This window comes from Aythya ferina, assembly GCF_964211825.1.
Source record: "Aythya ferina genome assembly, chromosome: 1".
NCBI classification, from domain to species: domain Eukaryota; kingdom Metazoa; phylum Chordata; class Aves; order Anseriformes; family Anatidae; genus Aythya; species Aythya ferina.
In genome coordinates this window covers 20,375,361-20,393,233 of record NC_140296.1, presented here as the reverse complement: position 1 = coordinate 20,393,233, position 17,873 = coordinate 20,375,361, and the positions used below count along the sequence as shown (strand labels likewise).

At 40.4% G+C, this 17,873-nt stretch overlaps 1 protein-coding gene across 1 annotated transcript in view; it reads left to right on the top strand.

Moving 5' to 3' along the window:
- Positions 1-3,115: 3,115 nt before the first annotated feature.
- Positions 3,116-17,873, top strand: part of SACS (sacsin molecular chaperone) — a 59,971-nt gene continuing 45,213 nt past the window's right edge. Inside the window, exon 1 of the mRNA XM_084497284.1 lies at positions 3,116-3,326. The gene's annotated coding sequence lies outside the window, so the exon portion shown is untranslated. The remainder of the gene's footprint in view (positions 3,327-17,873) is intronic.

The following is a 17,873-nucleotide window of genomic DNA, read 5'->3' as shown; positions in this document are numbered from 1 at the left end:
TGCCACACTCTGTTGGTGTTTATTGATCTAGACATTACAATATTGCTCTGTGATCTTACTACAGCATCTAACCAATACAGTCCCAGATATTTAACCTCATACGATAGCAAAGCTCTCACTACTGTTGATATTATAAGAAATTAATTTGGATTGTCAACACTTCTCTTTGCCTTTAAATTTCACTCATCAGTTATCTGTTGAACACTCATTCAGTTCAATGAGCCCTCTAAATCTTCACTGCTGCACTGGGCACATCGTGAGCAGTTGGATTTGGCAAGAAGTTTTATGGCCAAGCCTCATTTTTGTCCCTTTTAATTTGAGGCTTGGAACACATGGGGCTGAGAAGACTGATTGAGAGGAAACTGACAGTTTTCCTCCAACAGCTTGCAGTGCCTGGAAAAATTTAAACAAATAGTTTGTGAATTTGAGCTCTCTTTAGAAAAAAAAAATGAATTGTGGTTAAGATATTGGATTTTGCTTCATATTTCTGATAGCAGCTGGGTCACCTCTTCTGAGATTTTCCATAAAGTTAAAGCAGTTAAAGCAGCTAAAGCTCCCTTGTAACTTCTGAGCTGGGTCTATCATGTAATTGAAATATGTCATGATTTGAGGAGGGATTCAGCTCCCTCATTAAGGTGGTTTGCGAGGACTGTGGGCAGCATGAGGATGATGAAATGATGAAACCCTTTGCTCAGCATGAAGGGCTTTGCAGTGGCACAGTGCATCAGGGCCTAAGCACAAGCGTGTGGTTTGGAAGTCCAGCTCTCCTGCAGCTATTCAGGGAGGAGGTAAGTAAAATGCAAGAGGCAGAGAAGAATGGTCCTGGCTGAGAGAGCAGGTGGGTGAACTCCAGGAGCTCCCTACCCTACAGGTAATCCATGAGAGTAGCCAGCTGCACCCCACCAATGACCAAAGTTGTGCCAGAGGCAGCAGTGTCGATGAATCCTCTAACATGACTGGATTTTCACAGCTGAGATGGTGAATTCATCAATCAAATGCTTATTTTGGCCTTTGTTTTTAAACATCCTTGGAGAGGAAATTGGCCCTTCACCTGCTTCCCACCAGGAAGCCCAGCTGCTTCTCCAGTGGTGGTACTGAGACAGAGGGCTGGCTGCCTCAGGAGATCTTCTGTCAGGAGATCACTGATGAGACTAACAGCTCCCAATCCACTTTTTCACTGTAGGAAGTGAATTTCTTCAAGCCTGCTGCTTAGGAGGGATTTGAGCACTGTGTGAGAGCATTTTCCAAACGCTCTCCTTTCCATGACCCCATTGCCTCCTATCATTGCGATACCTCCTCTGTCACTCGTGGCTCAGTTCCCACAGGTGTGGGATAAATAGGGATTTTTCCTGCTTGCAGGGTCTGACACTGACAAGCCACCCTGCCGACGTACATGGCTGTGGCCTACACATGTGCCCTGCTTGGGAGCAGTGCGGCATTCCCGGCGTGCCACCGTGGTACAGACGATGCTCTGAACTGCTAAACTTAGGAGCGAGGCGACAGCTGGGTGAGATCATTGTGCTGCAGGAGCTTATCCAGTGGGGTAATGCTTTGGAGACTGGCACAGCATGTTTTCATGGCCAAACAGCCCCGTCTGCCTGGTTACAATGCGCTTTTGTTTACTTGAACTCAGAGAGGATTTCTTATGTGACCGTGGCGAGCTTTGGTAGAGCTGAGGTGTGATCACCATAAAAATGTGTTTTCAATGGTCTCTGTGTGACAAAAAGCAACACTGTAAGGCCAATTTTCTTGCTCACTTATGCTCAGCACCTTTCACAAACAGGGCTCTACCTGTGAGGATGTTGGCCTCCTCTGGTAAACTGTTTGTAAGTAAACTCTAAGCCTTATGATAACACAAATAATTTTGTTTACCATCTGAAATATTTTAACATGAAAAATAAGAAGCAGACTTCTATTCCTCGGGAGATTAATATCCTTTCACACAATGCTGCAGGCACTCCTTAATGTTTGCAGCATTGCTCTAACCTTCAACATGAGAGAAGTCAGCCTCGGCTTCTTGGCAAGGAAACAGTTTTTTTAAGCAAAAGCAGCAGAGTCATAGTAAAGTCCAGGAATTCTCCAAGAAGAAACCCTCTGCCTGTACAAAGCTGCAATACCACCGTGTTTTCTTGGTTGTTTTCTACACCTTTGCAGGTGTTACCCTGTGGACAAGCTAATCCTGGTGCATCTTCATGCAGCCAAGGGCTGCTTAGGGAAAAGAGAGCTCCAGGATCCCTTGAAACCCTCAATTTCATACTTTTAGCCAGCTCTGAAGCTCTTGTGAAGTGCTACATTAGTATAATATTTTAAATAGAAACAGAGAGAGGTCAGATGGAAGTGTTTGTGGTGGTGGGTTGCTGGACCCTGAGATCATCAGTTCTTCTGAGGTCTGCTTTATGCTCGGTTGAATACAAATAGGAATAGGAATGCAAAGGAGCTAAGTTTTAAAATATGTAAGTGCTTTAAAATGTGCCAACTTGGAAAAGAGGAGAGCAAATCCAGGATGCTCCTGGTAGTACACAGACCTCTGAGTATTGATGTAATCAGCACTGAAGAAATTAATCTCCTGGAGTCCTGAAGAGTGCAAGCATTGCACACTGGTGGTGGATGAGGGAGGCTGAAGCAGAACAGCAGGGGCATTTGTAAAGCTGCTCCACAGACAGAGGTTTTCAGAGGGAACTTCTTCAAATTGTGACCATTATAAATGTAAACATTCTCTGACACAGCAGGATAGCTCAAACATGAAATAGATATAAAATCTGTTATTTCTCCTGTATAAGCTGAAAGAAATGCAAAAAGTGGAGAAATAGTGTGTTGAAATAGCAGGAAGTAGATTTGAATTAAACAAAACAACAAAACCCCAAATCGGATCTGTTACAGGAGATATTTACTTCAATTACAAGTTATGCCTCACGTTGCCTTTCTTCAAAAACATGTTTCCTTGTCCTTCTGCCTTGTTATCCTCCTTTATTCTATGACTACTCCATGCCTGCAGTTTGTATTGTGCTGCTGAAACCTGAGATCAGTCAGGACCATATCTCTTTAAAAAAAAAAAAAAAGGAAAGAAAGAATAACCCAGGCTGGGAAGGGGGAGCTAAAGCCTCTGCTGCATTGGGCTGCTCGGATACATTGAGGCTGCAGCAGTGGTCACGCATCCCTCCGCAGCTTGCTGATTTTGCAAAAGAGAGGGGAAAAAGATCGTCTTGCATTCCAGATGCTGTCAAACACAAGCAACCAGTGGAAGAAATGGCACAATGAGCAGACGAGCATGTGGAAGCAGTTTATGAAGGAATAGTTAAGTGCAGAGCTTTGTCTCGGCCGATGCTGTAAGTACGCGCTCGATCTCAGATCCCATGGCCACTGCAGTTGTCTGGGGGAGATGTTTACGGGTATGCTGATGCCCTGCAAGATGTTTCACGGGTATCCTGATGCTCTGGGAGGTGTTTCACGGGTATCCCGATGCTTTTAGCACTCACAGTTGAGGAAAGCTTTGGCTGTGTCACATTTAGCAGCGTATCGAGCCAAATAACGGCACCCTCTGTGTCTCAACAGGGTTTTGGGGTGACTGACGAGCTGCAGTGCACTGGCAGGGTGGGTGAAGCCCAGGACTCTGCACATGAGCTGCTCTCCTTGCTGGGTGGCTCTCCTGGGCTCCCCTCTAGGCGTGCCAGCAGCATCCTGCAGTACCCCCCTCCCTGGACACAGGCCTCCCTGAATAGCAGCATCGCCTTCAAGCACGGGGCTACACAATACATTTTTCTCATGTCACAGTTCCTGACCTGATTTTCAAAAATTCTACAATTATTTGTTACACAAGCTTACTTCATGCCAAGTGCTGTATTCTTAATTTTCGTTACGTATGCAGTTGTAGAAAGCTTATGAAATTCCAGCTGCTTTGTGTGTTACCTTTGGTAGGCTGGGTCTTAATGTAGCTCTTGCTAAGAGAGTGCCAAGTATGATTTATTACTCAAAGAAATGAACATTTTCCTATCTTTTGTTTTATTTCTGGTTTAAGAATATGTATGGATTTTTAAATGTAAACACTTGTGCTTATGGAAATCCAGAGTCTTGCTCTCTGGCAGATGATTTAATGCCTTTTGTTCTGCATCTGCTGTGACGATCTAGTACAGCTTTAAAACCAAGTCAAAAAGCAGAGCTACGAGCAAGTTTATTGCACTGTGTTTCTCAGCAAATTGTTCAGTAACCAGGCAACATTTCTTTATCGTGGCTAAAACTATGCATGTAGCTAAAACTAAGTAATGAGTATTTCCCTTGTTCTTTTACAAGAATATCAGTTTTGCTTTCATCTGTCTAAGCACTGTGTAGGACCACAGTGATTTGTTCTGAAACAAAGGTTATCATCTATTTGATGGCCTCTGCAGTTGCAGCTCGGTACCCAACCAGCTGCTGCAGAAACTGCTGGAGATCTCATGCCAGTAGCAGGGGAGGTAACAGCAGGGTAGATGTGATGAGCAACCTTGGTGGTGTGTTATGGAGGACGAGTAGATGATTCAAGGAGGAGTCTTCTGTGCATCTCTTCTGGGACCTAGCTGAACCACAGCTCCTGGTGCTGGTGCTGGCAACTAATAACACACTCGTGACCCTGTCCCACTGGGAATGTCAGACAGAGCCTCCCATATGGGAAACATATCATGCTTTTGGTGTTATCTGCACCTCATGTTTTCAGAGGTATTACAGAGGTATTGTGACTGTCACCGGTCATTTGCAAAACATCTTCTTTTTGCTTGCTATCAAAAACTGAATTATAAGAGGCCCAATTTAGCCCTCGATTAGCTTACAACAAAATACTATTACCTGAGGAGTGTTCCAGCTGGGAATGTGAATGGTGAGGCTGTGGCATTGTCAGTGTTCACTCTCATCCCTTCCTCTCCTGTGTAAAGATTGTCACCAACACCATGCAACATCTCTAGTTAGAAGCAGAATTTCCAAAGATTAAGAGAGCAATCGTTTGCTTTGTCACGTGAGGGTTATATGAATACAAACAGAATGCAAAAACCCAGCCTCATATAGAGAATTTCTGTTCCCATACAGAAAATGTGCAAGACCATGACATAATTCAATTAGATAAGATTGTTTTATAGGCTGCTTACTGTTGTGTGAAGGCAGTGGGAAAAGTTCAGCTCCTGTGTACTTCCATTGTTTTCAGCAGAATTACACTGGGGTGGATTTGGTATTTTTGGGACCAACTGGAGAACCTTTTCTTTCTGTCCCTCTTTCTTTATTGTACTCCTGTTTCTCAGACTTTTTTTTTTTTTTTTTTTTTTTTTTTTTTGACTCCAGGGCAACAGGCCAAGTTTCATACAAAAATAATATGAAGGATGTAAGAGCCCAAGTTAAGAGCATGTCTGCCTACGGCTCCCTGTAAAGTGTGGGGGCACTTCCCAGCAAATTGATAGACAGCATGACAAAAATTAGCCAGTGGTCCTTGTGCTCACAGTGTTTGGGATCTGTTTGGACCCTACTCTCAAAAGCTCTGCTTCTAAAATATTACATTAGATTTTTTTTGTTAAACTATGTGGAAGAGTCATTTTTTTGTAATCCAAAAGAGCATTTTCTTGAAGAGTTTAACAGTAAGTGTCATGCTACCCAGTTTGCATGAATCCTTGGGATAACGCAATGAATTAAAATGTGAGGAAAACATACTTGTTGGATTTTGAAGCATATGATCTTTTGGAAGATTTATTTTTTTAGAAATAAGTGTTAATTAGTTCAGTGATTTTTTTTTTTTTTTTTTTTTTTTTTTTTTTTTTATATGCACAACTATTCAGCTAGTATTTCTGCCCCAGCTAAGAAATATAAGTTGAACATTAATTTGGTACAGTAGCTCTTCTCTGTATATTGTATTCAGATTTTTCTTATCGTTGTGTACTTAATGGGTACATATGCATTTTACCAGCCTTGAACTAAATCTCTAAATGAGGTGATTTAGTTTATTAACATTTTTCTTCCTTTTGGCCATCTCAATGGTCACAGTTTGGAATTTTTGGCCAGTATCTCTTTTGTTTTGATGGAGGTAAAACAGCTGTGTGAGGAAGGTTTCACACTGCCTGTGAAGACCTAAATATGTTCATACACATAAAAACAAACAAACATGAAACCATGAAGGTCAGACTAGAAATAAATGAGGCCTAGGTGTTTTCTCTAAACTTACCTTTAGAAATTGTCCACAATAGCGCAGCATTTCTGGTGGGTGATGATTATACTCAGGACGTGATGGGGCAGGTGTTGCGAGCTCTTCTGGTAACCTCCCAGGAGGGCATGAATATGCCCAGGCTCCTCTCCACTGTAGGGTTTGGCTTCTTTTTCCTTACAGGAGAATGTTATATGTGGTTGCATATCCTACTCCCCACCTGTCTGAGGTGACACAGATGGCAGAAAATAGCTAAGGTCTGAGCTTTACTTCTGGGCTTCCACAAAGAAGGAAATAATAACATTAGTATTCAAATTACCAGTTTTAGCAGAAGCTTCACTGAAGCGTCTTGTACCTCACAGAATTGTTTTAGGTCAGGCTAATAGATCCAGCTGTTTCTTTGCTAGTTGTATATGGTACATGCTGGAGCTTTGCAGCACTAACAGCAAAATCACTCTCAGGTTTTCACCAGTGTAAGCTGAGATCCTCAGGAACATGACAGCAGGTTCAGAGCGGTCTGATGTGTTTTATAAGAAGGCACCAGCTGTCGATGAGTCCTGTTCCATAAGATCATTCACACTATGAAATAAATTGCAAATGTCAGGAGATGTCTAAAACCCATGGGGATAGAAGGGGATTTGCAGCCCACTGCTCTCAATGCTTGCTTATGCAACCTGTGCTTGCCCCATAAACCACCCCATGTAAATCTTTCCCTTCCTTCTTGCATTTCTCCCTTGATATAGTTCTTTTTGCTTCCTCCCAGGCCAGTTGCTATATGAATTACCTCTTCTGATCTACTCTCATTAGTTTTTCTGTAACAGAAATGTCCCTTTCTTTCCCCAGTCCTCCAGTAGCATCTCACATTTTTCCTACTCCCCAGGGGTGAATTTGGAAGCACTAACCATATCTGTGCTGCTCAATAAAAGAGACAGGAAAGAAAATTCTGCCTCCTTTGTGTTCACTGGTACAGCCAAGCTCATGGCTGAATTGGGAGCAGCACAAATGTGTTGAGCCATGGTTTCTGTCTAGAGCAGTCCATGGGCAAGAGACATAACAGGCTGTGCACTGTAGGGTGCTCTCTTCACAGCAGAATTATGTGGACTCTCTTTCCAGGCACTAACAAGTAATTTTGACCTCGTAACCTTTATATTCATATAGACTGGCATTGGAAAGCTGGATCCTGGTATAGGCTTATATTACCCCAGCAGTCCTGTGCCATGGAGTATCTCAGCCTACCACAGTGCAGATACATCAGAGCAAATTAGATTTAGGAGCTGAAGAAATTAAAAGTGCTTTACAGTTTGCTTTGGCTACTTCTGTCAGCACTGAGACTTTAAATGTCTTTAAATCATATTGGTTGTTAATTTTTATACAACTTATGTGTATCTACACTTAGAAATTTCTCCCAAACAGCAGTGGTAGAGTTGAAAACTCATCACTCTGGGACATAGAGAATTATATACAATAAATTGTTTGGTTGCATATGTTAGAGAGCACTACCTTACTGCAGAAAAATGGATTATTAGACCTGAAAGGGCATTTTCATCTCTGCTGTGATGCCACAAAAACTGATTTATTTCAATTTCTCATTAGCTATGACAGGGATGATGTCAGACAAGTTGTGCGTGCTCTGTCTTATAAATAATAAATGAGAAGGACCACTTCTCCTCTTTCTTTAATGCATTTGTGTTATAGCTGGATAGAAAAGGCACCAGCCTGCTTTATGGAGGATAATGGATTAAATAGAATTGCTCAGACACGACTGAAGGTATTGATCCTGGGGGGTCCTGCTTATCATCCTTTGTCTTGTTCTCTGGCATCTCTCTCACCATGTTGTAAAATACTACCTTGATTAAGAGGAATAAAAATAGGATCCTAAAGTATTCTTAAAAAACAAACAAACAAACAAAAAAGAAAAACCACAAAAAAAAAAAACAAAAACAAAAAAAAACAAGGTACACGTTATTTTTTTCTTCTCATTCTAAATTTTATAATATAAAAATCTTCCAAATACCCTATCAGTGGAACTTCATTTCTTCATTTGTGATTTAGTAGCTCCATTCTTAAATATACTTCTCTTTTCCTTCTTTGTTTCTCGTGCAGTACTTGCAGAACGAGATTTGTTGTTATAAGCATCTCATTAATCATAATTTTCACTAATACGGTGCTGTTTAATCAAGTAGTTCAAACTACTCTGCAAACACTCATGGATGTATGAAGATACTCATGTTATGTATGAAGATACTTATGTTATCCCTGTTGCTTAATATAGCTCTTTGAATAATGCTATTTCTGTTTCAGATGCTGAAATGTCCATGTTGATTTCAGTCATTTGCCTTTCTAAACTTTTTAATTAAGAAAAACAGCCTAGAAATACCTGTTTACAAAATAATATCTTGAGTTGGGCATGTTGTGAAACAACAAAAGATAAGGAAGTGATGGCAAATCATGGGCATACCAAATATTGGCAGAGCTCTCCTAAGAATATATTTCAACAACAGTTGCTGTCATGAATGGCACCTGCTAAACATGCTACATTTCCATGCTTTCATAATGATTTGCAGCATCAGCAAAGGAGTTAACTATTCTCAGATGTGTAAAGATTTTCTCCCCACCATCTTGGCATCCTGTATTTAGCCAAGCCTCTGTGTTAATCTCCTTGCTTCTGCAACGTTTGGCATTCCCAGATGTAAATTTTTAGCATATTGTGCCCCAGTTTAGAGTCAAGTCCTCCTACTTACACAGGAGACGTAAATATAGATAAATTCCTGACTTAAAAGCATACTAGTCATAGGCAGAAAATGCCATGCCATTTGTCTTCAATTTTGGCCAACAAATGGCATAGAGTTGAAAATACTTTTAGTCATGTCTGTCAGACTCTATCCATACTTAGAGAAGTATGTCATGATCTTAAGAGCCTCTTCTTGTTGCTTTTGTACAGAATTCATTTTGGAGGACCAGGAGAGAAGGAAGGCAGTTGTTTACTTTCATGTCAGTAACTGGAAATAAATGTCAGCCTTGCAACAGACACCTCAGGAGGATATATCGGTCTGAACAACACTGTGTGTCAGGTAGATGAGATGCACTTGTTGGGGCTATTCTCACTATTGAGTCTGTTTCTGAAGATGTTTCCTTTACTTTGCAGAAAAATTTGCTTGTCTGGCAATATAGAATTTCTTTGAAGAAATGAGTCCACCTGCAAGTTATTCCCTACATTTTCATATTTGCCTGCCTTTCTCCTTGACAGAAGTTGTGGAGGCATGCAGCATTGTGTCTGTGATAGTAACTTTATGCTATAAAAGTGTTATTTTCATGCAACTTAACTGTCATTATTTGAGGCCTTTTGACCTAAAAAGAACCTTCCTCTCCCATCAAACCTCTCCCAGACCTGTTAAGACCACAGGACTGTGAAATGGGGTGCAGAGAAGACCTGGGACAAGGGGTGTGCACTGGGTCTGTAGCCTAGACCTAGCATGCTTCTGATATTGAACATATGTGAGTCAGTAAGCACCATCTAGATAGGGGAACAAGTCCTGCATTTGGACCTTTATGGACAGGATGGGAATATTTCCCAACCTTTCTGCTCTGCTGTATTGCTGCCTCTGACTTTATTTTTTTTTTGCAGAAAATGGATTTGCTGTCTGTCCTGGATCTTAAAGGTTACAGCATCCTTCTCTGTGCCTTTCAGTAGTCACTGTCCTTCCCTGCTGATGCTGACCCAGTTGCTGTTGTGCATATGATTTTCCTGACGTGCCAGTAGGGTAATGCTGCCCTACTCTATGCTTTTATTGGTTCCTCTCTTTTCCTAAGCATCAAGCATAAGCTGTCTATCCTTACTTTCTAACCATTTGCAACCCTGACACACAATCTTCTGTCATGATCTTCACTGTGAAGCTGACCTGCCTTTTTTTTTTTTTCTTCCCCCCCCCCCCCCCCAACTGAACACCTAAGTAACTTCTCCCACAAAATGCCAAAGGTTGCTACATGCTGATCTGAATCAAGTGTGGATGATGATGAGGGACTGCACAGTTTGTGTTTGAAACCACATTATGCAATGTACCCATATGTCCCTACCAGCTGGTGCTAATGGGGAGTAAGGAAACTGTAGATGCCTTTATCTCCTCCTTGCCTATCCTCATTACTGTCCTTTCAAAAATATCTTAGATAACTAGTTTGGTAATAAAATATGAAAAACAGACAACCTTTCAGGTACATCAGTGTTTTGGCAACTCCATGTCCTTTCTAACAAGTATTGTAGACTTTGTTTCTAGGACTGATTCTGGGCTAGGTATTAAGTATTGCAACTCTCATTAATAGGGGATTGGGAATGACTTTGATGGGAGTTTTCTGGGACACCAGGCAAGTCTCTACACTTCAAGCAAGCCATGTTTTACTCAAGTAGTGTGACAACTACATATCTGAGTTTCAAGTAATAATCAGTCATACTAAATTTACATACATAAATAACTATAACATGTATGCCAAGCATTAGGTATAAGTTACTGTAAATCTGATGCTGCTTGGTTTGTCTTAATGGCCACAGGCTTTACTGGTTATGTCTCTGGGGATGAGATGGACAGTCTCCAAAGCACTTCAAAGATGATGCTGAAGAGGTTGTCTTCCCCAGGTGCCACTGGCTATCACTGGAGTTTCCATACACCTTTTACATAGGTGAGGACTAAAGTGGCTTAAAGTAATAGGACTTCTCACAGGTGTGGCTTGTTTATTCAGGTTGGTGTTATGTATTTGCAGACTGTTGCTGATTACATGATTCCTTCCATCAGTTGCAGATTGAGTACCTTTATCTTAGTTCTGATAGTTTTATGCAACTATACCAAGCAAATAGCTGCTACAAAATATTTTGCTTCCTGACCTACGTCAGGCAGTCCTGTGGTATGTCTGGGTGCAAGGCAAACGCAACAAAATCAACTACATCAACACTGAAATTCCCTGCCAAGCTGACAGAACAAACTCATCTGTCTATATTAGGTTGCTAGATAATGTACTAGGCCTGCAATTTGTTCATATCATCATTCTCTAAAAGCCAGATCATCATATTATGCACAACTGAGAGAGTGATCTTCTGTTTTAGGAGACTACACTAAAACAATTTTTGACTTAATATATCCATCCATTTTTGTTTTAGTCTCATACATTTAGCAAAACTGAGATGCATGACTGAGCTTTAAAATAAAGCTTTGTTGACAACACCGTAGTATTCCCAAATCATGAGTAGAAAATGATTTTGTTTTATCTCATTTTTCTGAAGAAATTAGGAATGCATTCAGTGACCCACAGGTCAATGAACTCAGTTGCTACTAGATAAGAGGGCAGATGTGAATTTCAGTTAAGAGCTTCTCCTCACCCTTTACCAGCTGCTAGTTTCCAGATACACAAAATTAGATGCTTTCAGCTTAGATGTCCCAAGTGATTTCCAGGGCTTGGATGTGCACTGCTGGGTTGGAAGGGATCTTCTGGAAGAGAGCAGTGCTCTGATGTTGTATTCTGTGAGATCCTTCTTTGGAGGGAAGCTGATCAGTCTCCAAAGCTGACAACTCTCTGCTTGCTTCTCCTTTTGGAGGGCTGCCTGGGAACCACAATGCTTTTATGATTAATTTTCCCAGCCCTCCCAGGCTAAATTTATTCTGGGATAATTTAAACCTATGTATTTTTGTACCCACATGATCTAATAAGTTAAATAGGACTTCTTCCCTTCCTGTGCTCATCCATCTTAAAAAAAAATAAAAAAAAAATCCAGCCAGCTTTAAAAAAAATAATCTCACCTTTTCTCTGCTATCTTCTTCATTCTGCTTGATTAAAGAGGCTGGTTTCTCTTAGTCTCTGCTTAAAAGATAGGCTGTTGATTTTCTTGGTTGTTCTTGTGGTCTTAAGTCCTGTCTTTGGGGGTCTGTCATTAGATTCTCATAAGCATCTGCCACACAGCTGGTTCTATATCTACCATTCTTGTAATAATTTCCACCTTCTCCTATTCAACTGATGTTTTTTGAGGTGCTCGGTGTTTCTAAACTTCAGAAGGTGAGATTTATTCTTTTCATTTTCTCTGGAAAAATATATTTTCAATAGAATATATTAAGTTGACTTTGCATATTTTACTGATTTTTAAATCATTTTGCATTCGCTTTCATGTCTTTAATTAGTCTTTCATTTCTTAGGCCTTGCACACTATTGTTATTGCACAAAGGATGTGCAGTTGCCCAAAACACTTCTTCCCAGTCATATAGTGGTAACTGCAGTTTGATTTATTTAAAATATTTCCTACTAAAACTTGAGATTTTATGTTCTAGAGTACTTACACAGAAAATCTGGTTTTGAAGGTGAAATCAGACTTACTTTTAAAACATTGTGTGAAATGATACTTTTCCATATATATGCATTATTTATGATAATTTGTGTGAAATGATACTTTTCCATATATATGCATTATTTATGATAATTATTTGGAATTGGATTTAATTAATAGATAAGAAAATATTCTTTTTTCTATTTTAGGCATTTGGACAATTATTTTGTGATCATCCAAGACAAATAATAACACAAGTACATTATTTTAATTCATTATACTTAAGCCTGAACTGTCTGTTATTAGTTTACAAGGTAGGAGGCAAACCAGATGAATAATTCAGTTACTAAAATTAGGTACTCAGAAGTTAGAGCACGACTGACTTTAACTTTGGAAGAATATTTATTTACCATAATCTTTAAGGTAATTTCATTTTCTTTTTCACCTTAAGGCAATTCAGGGCAATTTTAGATTTAATGCATCTGTTATAATGGTCTTTTGTGTACAACCCTGTAAGTGCTTTTATGTAACCATGCAGGATATATGTGTTTCCTGGTATTTTAGCCAGTAGTAATGTTGCAAAACAAAAGTCAAGGTGTGAGTTTTCTGGATTACTTTTTAAGAAACGTGCTCAAGGAAGAACGTTTTTGTAACTAAAAGAACCACTTCATTAATCTGAAGAAAATCCAATTAAAATAAAATGAAAGGGAAGGAAATCTGCGAAAGTACTCACTCCCCCATAGAGAATTGTATTTACATTTGACTGACTCTCTTCCTTTCAGTCTTGTATCCCTTACAGAAACTGACTTTAATAATGCAGCTGGCATATTTATTCTGAACTTTCAGTATTTTCTGTACAAACACTCTGTTCCTATTGTGTTCTTAATGTGTTTTTTCATCAGGGCCTCATGAGAGACAACTCATTGCTCTGTGCAGAATCGTCCATACAAAATTTTGTGAATTATCCAGCAATGTGCTGTTACTCTGGACAGTCCAGACTAGCTTAGATAGTAGAAATGATATTGCTGTTTTTAGCAGAGAGAGCTCAGAGATTTTAACGTACCCTGCTTTAGAGCAAGCAGAGTTTATTGATTAAGCTGAATATCTCTAAATGGCATTGCCTTGTGCAGTCAAGCCATAACTCATATTCCTAAGAGTTTTTTTTTTTCTTCTCTGCTTAATAGACCCATTGTACATATACTTCATTTGCTTATGAATGCAGAGCTCTTCAGACTTCTGCTTCATGGTGTGTTGGGTCTGTCTGAGCTGGAGTCACCTTTTCCCTGCAGCAGCCCGCACAGTGCTGTGCTCTGCACTCGTAGCTGGAACAGCACTGATATCACTCCAGTGTTGTGTCTATTGCTGCATAGTGCTGGCACAGCATCAGGACTCCTTCAAAGCCCCCAAGAGCCAGCAGGCTGGGGGTGGGCAAGTGGTGGGGAGGGGACATTGCTGGGGCAGCTGACCTAAACCAACCAAAGGGATATTCCATAACACCTGATGTCACACTCAGAAATAAAAGGGGGAGCTCTCGTGGGGGAGGGGGCTGTTCCTCCTGAACAACCACTACGCGTTTGAGGCCCTGTTTCCCAGGACGTGGCCGAACACCGCTCGCTGATGGGAAGTAGAGAATAATTTTTTTCCTCTCTCTGTGCTTCCGCGCGGACTGATTGCTTCTTTTGTCTCTGTTTTTTCCTCCCATTCCCTTTCCCTTTAATTAAGCCTTTCTTATCTCAAACCTCGAGTTCTCTGTGTTGTATTTTCTCCCCCTTCCTCTTTGAGGAGAGGGGGAGTGAGAGAGCGGTTGTGGTGGAGCTCGGCTGCCCACCTGAGTAAAACCACCACACATGGTTCATAGAGAACCTCAATTTCATGTTTCATTGGAAAACCCAACAAATCGTTGAGAACTAACTTTCAGCAGAACTGGTTCTCCTTCTGATTGTCCTTTTGTGTGGCACTTACTGCTTTCATTTTCAGAGAAAAGGTCTTAAAGTTGCCAGGCTTCTGGAGAGCAACAGTTCTGGTGACCTTCTAAATCCTTGTCTCTTTCCCTCATTTTTTGTCAAGCCTTTTCTTTTTCTCCATCTGCTATGTATTGTTTAGAAATCACTTAGATACCCCGTGAAAATGGCTCTTAGTTCACTTCATCAGAATTCAATGAAAGGATTCTTTATACATAGTTCAACCACACAGTCCCAGACAGTTAATGTAAGATCATTTGAATACCACAGAATCCAACTGTAAGTTAGTCATATCATTACAAATCATTTTTTAGATCTTTCATATTGTTGTATGTAACCATACTTCCTGAGTCACCTTTTCCGTAGTGTTGCAAGTCATTTGTTAAGCAGATTTGCTTTTCTTTGTTAGGCAGAATTGCTTTTCCTTTCTTCCTTTGAGGAAGAAACAAATGGAATTGGCATGGAGCCTATATCTGGTTTCATCTAACTTAGGCCTAATCTTGAGAATATAAATAGTACTTTTTCTGGCCCCTGAGACGAATTTCTTATATTCTATGGCTTGAGTTAATGGTGATCTTGGCTTATGTCCTCACGCAGTGTTGATCTATGTGGAGATCACAGAATCATAGGATGGTTTGGGTTGGAAGGGACCTCAAAGAATCACCCAGTTCCAACTCCCTTGCCATGGGCGGGGACACCTCCCACCAGACCAGGTTGCCCAAAGCCCCATCCAGCCTGGCCTTAAACACCTCCAGGGATGTGGCATCCACAGCTTCTCTGGGCAGCCTGTGCCAGGGCCTCACCACCCTCTGAGTGAAGAATTTCCTCCTAACTTCTAGTCTAAACCTCCCCTCTTTTAGTTTAAAACAACTCCCCCTTGTCCTGTCATTATCTGATTGAGATAATGGTTGATCTCTGATTAAGATAAATGGCTTCATCTTGAGAACCATATGGCTGTCAGCTCTGCTTGCTGCAGCTGCACCACTGGGTTGTTACTGCTCTGCTCCCTCTGGTTTTAGACCTAGCACTTTTTCCATTTGCTCAGGTAACTCTGAACTGTTTCCCAGTATGTGCTATAGAAGCATCTGTACCAAATTCTGTTCTTAAGGTTATCGCCCAACTTCACTGTCTCTTGGAGAGACTCTCAACAGACTGTCATCTTTCTTTGAGTAATAAATTTTCACAAACAAAACAGTGGTTGTCAGTTGACCAGCACACACTGAGGCAGAGGGAATGTTCACTCAGCCATGAGGGACCTTTGTGACCTTTGCTGTAGATAAGACTTTATTGTTGCTTTGAATTTGCTCTGGACACTGGTGTGTGTTTTGATGAGCAACCTGTCTGTGCTCCCACCCACACTGCTACTGGTGCAGCTTTTTTCTGTTAAAAGGTAATACCTAAATTTAAACTAGTTGCAATTGATTCCAAGAATACTCTTGTAAGTTGCACTTTTCTGTACTTCTCAAGAAATCACTGGGGAAATGTGAGCATTGAGCATTTTTTGTCTTTGTTCTACAAGAAAACTCTCCGTAACAAATCTTTTGTCTCAGGGAACACTTCCTCTTTTTCAAACAGTTCTTGGCATTTTCTGGGTTCAGGCAGACATGAACAGGGAATTTTCTGTGCTATAATCTGGCCTACTGCGGGTGCTTGATTTACTGCCTTACAAATACTCTCCTTTGAAGAGAGCAATGGAAGTGGGGTCTAAAATCTTTCAGAAGCAGTCTGAATCACTGACAGCCTTCGTGAGTCACTGCCATAATGTTGTTTAAGCTGCCCAGCAATCACAGCTGTCTGTAACAACCATCTTAGACAAATATGGTCCTCTCTGCTCTCCGTGGTTTATCTTTATAAATTTTTGGCATGAAAGTGAAGTAAATAGTACTTAATTGGAAGAAACAGTCTCAAGTTCTACCAGGGGAGGTTTAGATTGGATATCAGGAAGAATTTTGCCATGAAGAAGATGGTCAAGCATTGAAATAGACTGCCCAGAGAAGTGGTGGCGTCCCTGTCCCTGCAGGTAGTTAAGAGACACGTGGATGTGGTGCTTAGTGTTTAGTGATGATACCCAGTAGGCCAGGTTGATGATTGGACTTGATGATCTTGAAGGTCTTTTCTGGCCTAGATTATCCTATAATTCTAATAATCCTGCCTCATTTCTTTTTTCTTTTATTTTCTTTTATTTTTTTTTTCTTTGAGTGGATAAAGAAGTATAAAAGAATATATTAAAAGATGTTGATCTAATATAAGGTTATACAAGTATACCTTTGGAATCTGGCAGGTTGTTTTTAGAGGAGGTTGGAATATAGTCTGTTTGAAGTGTACCCTTTGCTTCTGAGTGTCTGCTGGTCTGTGCAGTGATCAGGAGGAAAAGACCCTTCCCTTCTTCCCTTTGATGTATAATATAATTTCTAACAGTGCTTAGTCCATGGGGTCTAAGAGAGAGAACTGCTGCTCTCTGATTCTTGTGTAGCCTTGCAAGGGGTAGGCACAACAACAGCATGTGGTCCAAAAAAAACCACCACAATGACTACAAAACTTGCTCATTTTTTCATACTCTGTATAAAAGTGAACAAGAGTGCGGTAGTTTTATTCTCAGAAGTATTAATAGTATTAATAATATGATATGAACAGTGTCAATAGCAGCAATAGTACTAATGTGTTGGCATTTTTGAAAAAAAATATTTTACTTTTCATCTTAAAATGATTTGTGATAAGGACTGAAAGACCATATTGTGCACAGCAATATAAATGCAGAGCCATATACTTGTCTGATGGCACTGATTTATATTTGCTGGTGGCCTGGACTACTCATTTCAGTTGAATTTGCTGCACCGAAGCTGTCTAGACAATAAACATATTAAGGGCATATATTTTACTTAGAGTATTTCTAGCTTGCTGGCTTGCTGCCATGTTATCATATTGCACTGTATCAGGTCTGTCTCAGATTTCTGCAGGACAGCCACCTCTGAAAAGCAACTCAATAAATTTGTGTGATACCTGCAGTTGTGGGGTAGCCTTGAGTTTAATTTAACCTTTGATAGAAAGGAATTTTGAACCCAACTGGTGTACTTGTGCATCAAGAGGAACAATTTGTATTTAAGTTGTGTCTGTCTTCTCAGATTTTTTGGTACCTGGATGGTCTCATAGTCTCTCTCTCTCTGTTATTTATTTATTTATTTATTTACTTACTTATTTATTTATTTATTTATTTTGAGGTTTAGCTGTTTCTCCTGGAATACAAGCTATGTTGAGTAGATCTGCTGCTTCAGGCTATTTTTAACCCTGTATGTCTGAAACCCTAGAGTGCAAATTGCTGTACAGTTTTATGTCTCAGTATGCATTCAGGTTCACTTCTACATGAGTTTCTGTAGCCTGTTCTGCATGTAGATGTTGCTCTGTGTCTTTGAAGTGCCATGGTGAGAGTGCTGGACTTCACAGTAACACATTACATGCAAGT